Here is an 8,796-nt window from a genome sequence, read left to right as displayed (position 1 = left end):
GGTCCCATGATTTTTGTACTTGCATACTATTTTTTGTACAGATGAACGTGGTACCTTCAGGCGTTTGGAAATTGCTCCCAAGGATGAACTGGACTTGTGGAGGTCAATATTTTATTTTTCTGAGGTCTTGGCTGATTTCTTTTGATTTTCCCATGATGTCAAGCAAAGAGGCAATGGGTTTGAAGGTAGGCCTTGAAATACATCCACAGGTACACCTCCAATTAACTCAAACAATGTCAATTAGCCTATCAGAAGCTTCTATAGCCATGACATCATTTTCTGGAATTTTACAAGCTGTTTAAAGGCACAGTCAACTTAGTGTATGTAAACTTCTGAGCCACTGGAATTGTGATACAGTGAATTATAAGTGAAATAATCTGTCTTTAAACAATTGTTGGAAAAATTACTTGTGTCATGCACAAAGTAGATGTCCTAACTGACTTGCCAAACTGTAGAGAGTTAACAAGAAATGTTGAAAATGAGTTTTAATTATTAATGACTCCAACCTAAGTGTATGTAAACTTCCGATATACAAAAGTATATGGACACCCCTTGAAATTAGTGAATTCGGCTATTTCAGCCACACCCATTGCTGAAAGGTGTATGAAATCGAGCACATAGCCATGTAATCTCCATAGACAAACATTGGCAGTAGAATGGCCTTATCGAAGAGCTCAGTGACTTTCAACTTTGCACAGTCATAGACTGCCACCTTTCCAATAAGTCAGTTCATCAAATTTCTGCCCTGCTAGAGCTGACCTGGTCAACTGTAAGTGTTCTTATTGTGAAGTGGAAAGGTCTAGGAGCAATAGCCATAGGCCACACAAGCTCACAGAACAGGCCCTCCAAGTGCTGAAGCGAGTAGCGCGTAAAAATGTGTCTGTCCTCGGTTGCAACACGAGTTCCAAACTGCCTCTGGTTGTAACGTCAGCACAATAACTGTTACTGAGAGCTTCATAAAATGGGTTTCCATGGCCGAGCAGCCGCACACAAGCCTAAGATCACTGTGTGAAATGTCAAGCGTTGGCTGGAGTGGTGTAAAGCTTGCCGCTTTTGAACTCTAGAACAGTGGAAACGCTTTGTCTGGAGTGGTGAATCACACTTCACCATCTGGCAGTCCGATTTACGAATCTGGGCTTGGCGGATGCCAGGAGATGCTACCTTCCCGAATGCACAATGCCAACTGTGGATAAGGAATAATAGTCTGGGGCCTGTTTTTCACAGTTGGTGCTAGGCCCCTTAGTTACAGTGAAGGGAAATCTTAACTCTACAGCATACAATGGCATTCTAGACGATTCTGTGCTTCCGACTTTGTGGCAACAGTTTGAGGAAGGGCGTTTCCTGTTCCAGCATGCCAATGCCCCCGTGCACAAAGCAAGGTCCATAAAGAAATGGCTTGGATGTCAAGGAAAATGCATGGAGTAAAAATACAATTATTTTCTTAAGGAATGTAGTGTAGTTGTGAAGTACAGATATCCCCCCCAAAAAAACTTAAGTAGTACTTTAAAGTATTTTTACTTAAGTACTTTACACCACGTTAACCTACACATGCATTAGGTTCTGCTGACCCATTGTATATACTCTCACACACACACACACACACACACACACACACACACACACACACACACACACACACACACACACACACACACACACACACACACACACACACATGCGCACGGGACTGACCACATCAATGGCTGATCAGGTGCTGTTAGTCAATGTTACTGTAAAGTGTATGATAATGTTCATATTCTAAAATGTTTGAAGTTCCACATAGGCCTCCGTCTGTCTTAACCACTGACAGATGGAATATGATCTCAAGCATAACAGTTTCAGAATATCATAATATAAACCATAAACATGAAATGTGACCAAAATCCTCAAATGTTGTGCAATGTGATATATTTAATTTCATTGTTTTCATCAGTAAATGCATTTTAGCTAAATAAAAAACTGGTCAGAATCCATTAGCTTTCAAATCAAATCAATATGATCTTTACCCAAGCTTAGAAGAGTGTAGCAAAAACAATCATTTAGAGAACTAAACAGCACAGTTTGTTTGTGCTATGTGCTAAGCTATTACTCTATTACATAAGTAGCATGAATAATATTGAAGCACAATGTTGGAGTGCAGATACTGATATTTTTTTGTTTAGCTGTTGAGTTCTATAAATGTGATTCAGATTCCTTTTTTTTCTAGTGAGGGACTACAGAACTGTGCTTGTGGATCAATTTCTGGGAGAAAACAGCAACAAACAAAAAAAGAACACAGATTCAGGGACAGAGGGACAAGCAGAAAGTTATTTTGCCAGGTTTTACTAAATGTACTGTTTGCAGTAGCACAAGGAGGAATAAATCATAACTACTGAAACAAAAAGGGCATATTAGGTTTAGATATTAGGATTAGATATTAGGTTTAGATATTAGGATTAGATATTAGATATTAGGATTAGATATTAGATATTAGGTTTAGATATTAGGATTAAATATTAGATATTAGGATTAGATATTAGATATTAGGTTTAGATATTAGGATTAGATATTAGATATTAGGTTTAGATATTAGGATTAAATATTAGATATTAGGATTAGATATTAGATATTAGGTTTAGATATTAGGATTAGATATTAGATATTAGGTTTAGATATTAGGATTAGATATTAGATATTAGGTTTAGATATTAGGATTAAATATTAGATATTAGGATTAGATATTAGATATTAGGTTTAGATATTAGGATTAGATATTAGATATTAGGTTTAGATATTAGGATTAAATATTAGATATTAGGATTAGATATTAGATATTAGGTTTAGATATTAGGATTAGATATTAGATATTAGGATTAGATATTAGATATTAGGTTTAGATATTAGGATTAGATATTAGATATTAGGATTAGATATTAGATATTAGGTTTAGATATTAGGATTAGATATTAGATATTAGGATTAGATATTAGATATTAGGTTTAGATATTAGATATTAGGATTAGATATTAGATATTAGGATTAGATATTAGGTTTAGATATTAGGATTAGATATTAGATATTAGGATTAGATATTAGATATTAGGTTTAGATATTAGGATTAGATATTAGATATTAGGATTAGATATTAGATATTAGGTTTAGATATTAGGATTAGATATTAGATATTAGGTTTAGATATTAGGATTAGATATTAGATATTAGGTTTAGATATTAGGATTAGATATTAGATATTAGGTTTAGATATTAGATATTAGGATTAGATATTAGATATTAGGATTAGATATTAGGTTTAGATATTAGGATTAGATATTAGATATTAGGATTAGATATTAGATATTAGGTTTAGATATTAGGATTAGATATTAGATATTAGGATTAGATATTAGATATTAGGTTTAGATATTAGGATTAGATATTAGATATTAGGTTTAGATATTAGGATTAGATATTAGATATTAGGTTTAGATATTAGGATTAGATATTAGATATTAGGATTAGATATTAGATATTAGGTTTAGATATTAGGATTAGATATTAGATATTAGGATTAGATATTAGATATTAGGTTTAGATATTAGGATTAGATATTAGATATTAGGTTTAGATATTAGGATTAGATATTAGATATTAGGTTTAGATATTAGGATTAGATATTAGATATTAGGTTTAGATATTAGGATTAGATATTAGATATTAGGATTAGATATTAGATATTAGGTTTAGATATTAGGATTAGATATTAGATATTAGGTTTAGATATTAGGATTAGATATTAGATATTAGGTTTAGATATTAGGATTAGATATTAGATATTAGGATTAGATATTAGATATTAGGTTTAGATATTAGGATTAGATATTAGATATTAGGATTAGATATTAGATATTAGGTTTAGATATTAGGATTAGATATTAGATATTAGGATTAGATATTAGATATTAGGTTTAGATATTAGGATTAGATATTAGATATTAGGTTTAGATATTAGGATTAGATATTAGATATTAGGTTTAGATATTAGGATTAGATATTAGATATTAGGTTTAGATATTAGGATTAGATATTAGATATTAGGTTTATATATTAGTGTAGCCTGCAACTACACTGGTGTTTCTTAAAACCATCAAAGTTTAGTGGGGAACTAGTGAAAAGACTTCAAACTACTGATCACATTACAGTGTTAGAACGTTTTCACAGAAGAGTGACATTTTGAAAGTCTCACACTTTCATAGTTCTATTAAAGGCAAGACTATAACCTGAGCTGTCCGTGGTTCTGAAGCTACGGTTCATCATCACCACTGAGACACAAAAAAGTTGACAAAATTTTGACAAATACTTTAATGAGATAATCAGACCTTGTACAGATACATACCAGCTATATTTCAAACTAAACAGAATGTTTCATGGGGACTACATACACTCAATGGCCAGTCTATTAGGTACACCCATCTAGTACTGGGTCAGACCCCCCTTTGCCTCCAGAACAGCCTGAATTCTTTAAGGCATGGAAATGTTGTTCAATTGGTTTCAAGGGACCTAACGTGTGCTAGGAAAACATTCCCCACACCATTCCACCACCGCCACTAACCTGCACCGTTGATACCAGGCAAGATGGGGCCATGGACTCATGCTGCTTATGCCAAATCGTGACACAACAGGAACCGAGGTTCGTCGAACCAGGCATTGTTTTTCAACTCCTCAATTGTCCAGTGTTGGTGATCGGATGCACACTGGAGCCGCTTTTTCTTGTTTTTAGCTGATAGGAGTGGAACCCGGTGTGATCGTCTGCTACAATAGCCCATCTGTGACAAGGACTGATGAGTTGTGCATTCCGAGATGCCATTCTGCACAGTTTCGTGAACGGGTGGTTTACTTAATAAACTGGCCACTGAGTGCATTCTCCAAGGCAACAATTTAAAGCTTTTTAGAGGTTATGCATCGTGTCACTGCTTTTGGCAACAACTGCTGCGTAAACATGCTTTCTCTTTGCAAATTCTCCTTTTTGGGAAATTATGTAGAACGTTTTGTAATTTGTAAGTCTCTTGCAATCAACAGTTTTTAAGAATTTAAACATGGTCCATGTGTTTTGATTCCCTGCATGGTCTCTATTTATCTAGACCTGCAGGACTAAACTGAGAGAAAAACTATCAGTAGAGGGGAGATTTATCACTGTGTGAAGAGTCTGGTTGTTCCATCAGCCAAGTTATTCTGCCGTGTCACAAGCCATGTACAAACTCACACCTCCGTGACACTGCTGAGACTCAAAGTCAAACGACTTGGAGGCGGATCAGTACTGACTTCTAATGAACACTGCACAGAGTTCTAATACATTATTACAGCCAAAGCCAAAGCAGTCTTTCCTAAAGGGCTGCAACAGTTAGTCTTGGGCTCTTTAATCAACCTAATTCACAGTTTTTCAAAAACATTGTTAGTAGAGAAATGCTATTATAAGGGTTTACTGACATAAGTACCAAATATACTGGTGTACATTTGATCCAATGTCATTACTAATGTTTGCCATGTTCACTCCGCAGTAATTGCCTGTGATCAAGGCTAATAGTCGCTTGTGCTTGTGCTTCCAGGGGCAACAAAATCACGCCAGTGTCACGGGTCCAAGAATAACAAATATATTATAATTTAGACTTCAAGCACATTTCTCCTGCCTGTGGGATAGCGGATCAGGAAGGCCAGAGGGAGCCAAAGCTTAGCTAAGGCCTCTGCTCCGCTGGTCACAACAGTAATTGTTACTTATTAGAAAAGCTTCAGAGCCTTGGTTGGATGAGCCAAATATGGCATGTTTTCAGAAAGGCTTGACACGGATCATATATTATCTGAACCTCCAACACTTGGGAGAGTCAAAGCAATACATCAATATTAAACGTCTGTATTTGGATAACTTCATAAGCATGGAGAAAAATACAATGTGGAATTTTAGAACAATGATTTATGGCTCTTCATAGACAAACATCTGCACACCTCAGTCACAGCTTGGATCAAAGGTGTGAAGAAAAAGCAAATGAGCCTGAAGTGACACATGCTCTCTCTCTCTCTCTCTCTCTCTCTCTCTCTCTCTCTCTCTCTCTCTCTCTCTCTCTCTCTAAATTGATAAACACATCCTTCATCTTAGTTAGGGCCAAGGCAAATGTTTGACACACCTGCTGAACCAAAATTGGAGTCCTCAGGAGATCCTGAAGAGGTCCAAGACTCAGTCTGAGCTGGCCCAGGCTTTAATATATGTAGTTAAATGCAGTCAAATGTCCTCTATTTATAGCTATCTAGCCATTTGATTCATTTGATCAAGCAAGGCAAGAGGCTCTTCAGAGACCCACAGACCCCATGCTCATCAAGGATGTTCCAGACTCACCTCTGTTCCTGGAACTCCCTGGGTTCGGGCCAACGTCCCTGTGTCCGACCTCCAAAAATACACCAAAACCGTGGCTGTCAGAGTTATTCAAATCTACTGCCTTGTCCACCAGAGCATTGGAAAGTGAGCTGTCCAGGATAAAATATTCACAGCTGGTCCTGTGGTTTGGTCATGAAGCCGCAAATTCCTCTGAGCAAACAGAGAAGCTGTGAATGTGTGAAGCCATCGGTGTGGATTTTATTGGAGGTCCACACAGGTTTTTATGAAGTCAAAATGTACGGTTATGAATATAACTACTGTTCCCTGAAGGAAGGAACCAGGTCTAACATACTATGGGAAGTGAAGACCAATCATATTCACCTGAATAAAACTGAAATCACACCCAGCAGCACCGAGCCTGCCCTCGGAAGCCCCACCTTCCTGGCTATAATACAGAGGCTTGCGTTCATTTCCTCAATTAAGCACCACTCTTGGTCTCGGCGAGACCAAACCCACTGATGGCGCGGGGCCAATACCTTGTTCACTCCTTCAGGGAACAGTTATTATATTCATAATTGTACATTCCCTTTCAGTCGGTCACTCTGTATAACATACTATGGGACATACAATCACGCCCCAAGCAGGCTCAGAGGGTACCAAACGAGGAAACTCACGGCAGCCCAAGCACACATAGGTTCCACCGGCTCCAAAAAGCGGTTACCGAAGCCAACTTCTACCCTAATACTTACGCGAGAAGCCTGAACCTTATGTGCCTTATGTGGCCTGAAGTGTCAGATCCTCATATAGGGAACCAGAACCTGCTGCAACTTGGCTATGCGCACTGACAGGATGCCACTGCAGTCCAAGTCCATAGACCCCGACGGTTCCAAGAGCAATACTTACCCTGCGAGCCTGAAATGTCAGAACTCATACAAGGAACCGCAAGTCCAAAACCACAGAACACCTGTCGTGATTTAATAAAGCGCACACACGCGCAACATAGCATCGTCAAGAGTCAAAGAACCACCGCAGGCTGAGGCTCAAACCCACATAAACCCTGCAGTGACCTGGAAACTGTGGACTCACATGCTGCCACGGCAGCCCAAGGCTCAAACCCACAGGGAACTGTGGTAGCCCGGATAAATGCGCAACCTTCACACTGCCTAACACCTACTCAACCAGCCATAAAAACGCCATGAGCCACACTGGGAGCAGTTGCAACCAAGCCATAAAACCTCACAAAGGTTTGTGGGGAACCCCAACTCGCTGCAGCACAGATATCACCAATCTTCATGCCCCTGAACAATGCCCAAGAAGCCGCCACACCCCTAGTGGAGTAGGCACGCACACCACTAAGCAACACGTATACTTTGCTGTCATATGCCAGGGAGATAGCCTCCACAATTCAATGAGAAAGACGCTGCTTCGAAAGCACCCTACTCTAGCCGGATTAGAGAAACAGACAAAAACCTGGTCACAAATGTGGATATCCTTGGTCCTATCCATACGTAAAGTGCGCACCAGACTCAGACCATGCAACCTCCGTTGTTCTCTGGAAGCAGATGGAGGAGGTGAAAAAGGGAACAACCAGGGATCTGTAAGACATAGGCATAGCCTTGGGAGTAAAAGCTGCATTAAGACATAACATCACTTTGGAGTCCAAACAGGAAGGAGGTACTGATAGTGCATGGAGATCCCCAACACGCTTGGCCGATGCCAAGGCCACGAGCAGGGCAGTCTTGTAGGAAAGGACCTAGGTTTAGAGACTCCCAATGGTTCAAATGGAGGCTCACACAGAGCATCCAGGACGAAAGCCAGGTCCCAGGTTGTTGCCATCGTCTTAGACACTGGTCTGAGCCGATGCACGCCTTTCAGGAACCGCCTCACCAGAGGACGAGACCCCGGGGTAGAGCCGTCAATCCCTACATGCCATGCTGAGATGGCTGCCATATAAACCTTCAATGTGAAAAAATAAATGCCCTGCTCAAAAAGCTCTTGCAAGCACATCAAAATGTCTGAAAAGGAGAAATTCCTTTAACCTGACACCAACCCTCAAACTCGTGCCACTTATATGTATGTATACAACCCTCTTGTAGAGGCTTCACTCGCCGACTGTATAATCATAGTCACTATTTGAGGATTGAGACCGCACCAGTGCGTGCCAAAGTCGCCTTCGTCAAATAGAAAAGGGGTGGGGCAATAGGGAGAGCCTGAAAGGCAGGACCAGAAACGTTTAGGCCACACCCTTGAAATTAAACCTCAGAAACTTTATAGCCACATCTCAGATCAACACTCTCTCAACACTAAGGAACTAAGGACCTCTGGGATCACTGATCTAATAACGTCAAGAAAAGGAGGAGTACGCACAGCAAACCGTACTCTCTTGTCACCATCCTCATCACCAGTCTCCCATACATTATCTCCTGAAGGATCAGATCGCCACGCTGAGGACT

The sequence above is a fragment of the Oncorhynchus mykiss genome, chromosome 5 (genome assembly GCF_057628025.1).
Source record: "Oncorhynchus mykiss isolate SJ-2025 chromosome 5, ASM5762802v1, whole genome shotgun sequence".
NCBI lineage: Eukaryota > Metazoa > Chordata > Actinopteri > Salmoniformes > Salmonidae > Oncorhynchus > Oncorhynchus mykiss.
This window is presented reverse-complemented; position numbering follows the sequence as displayed.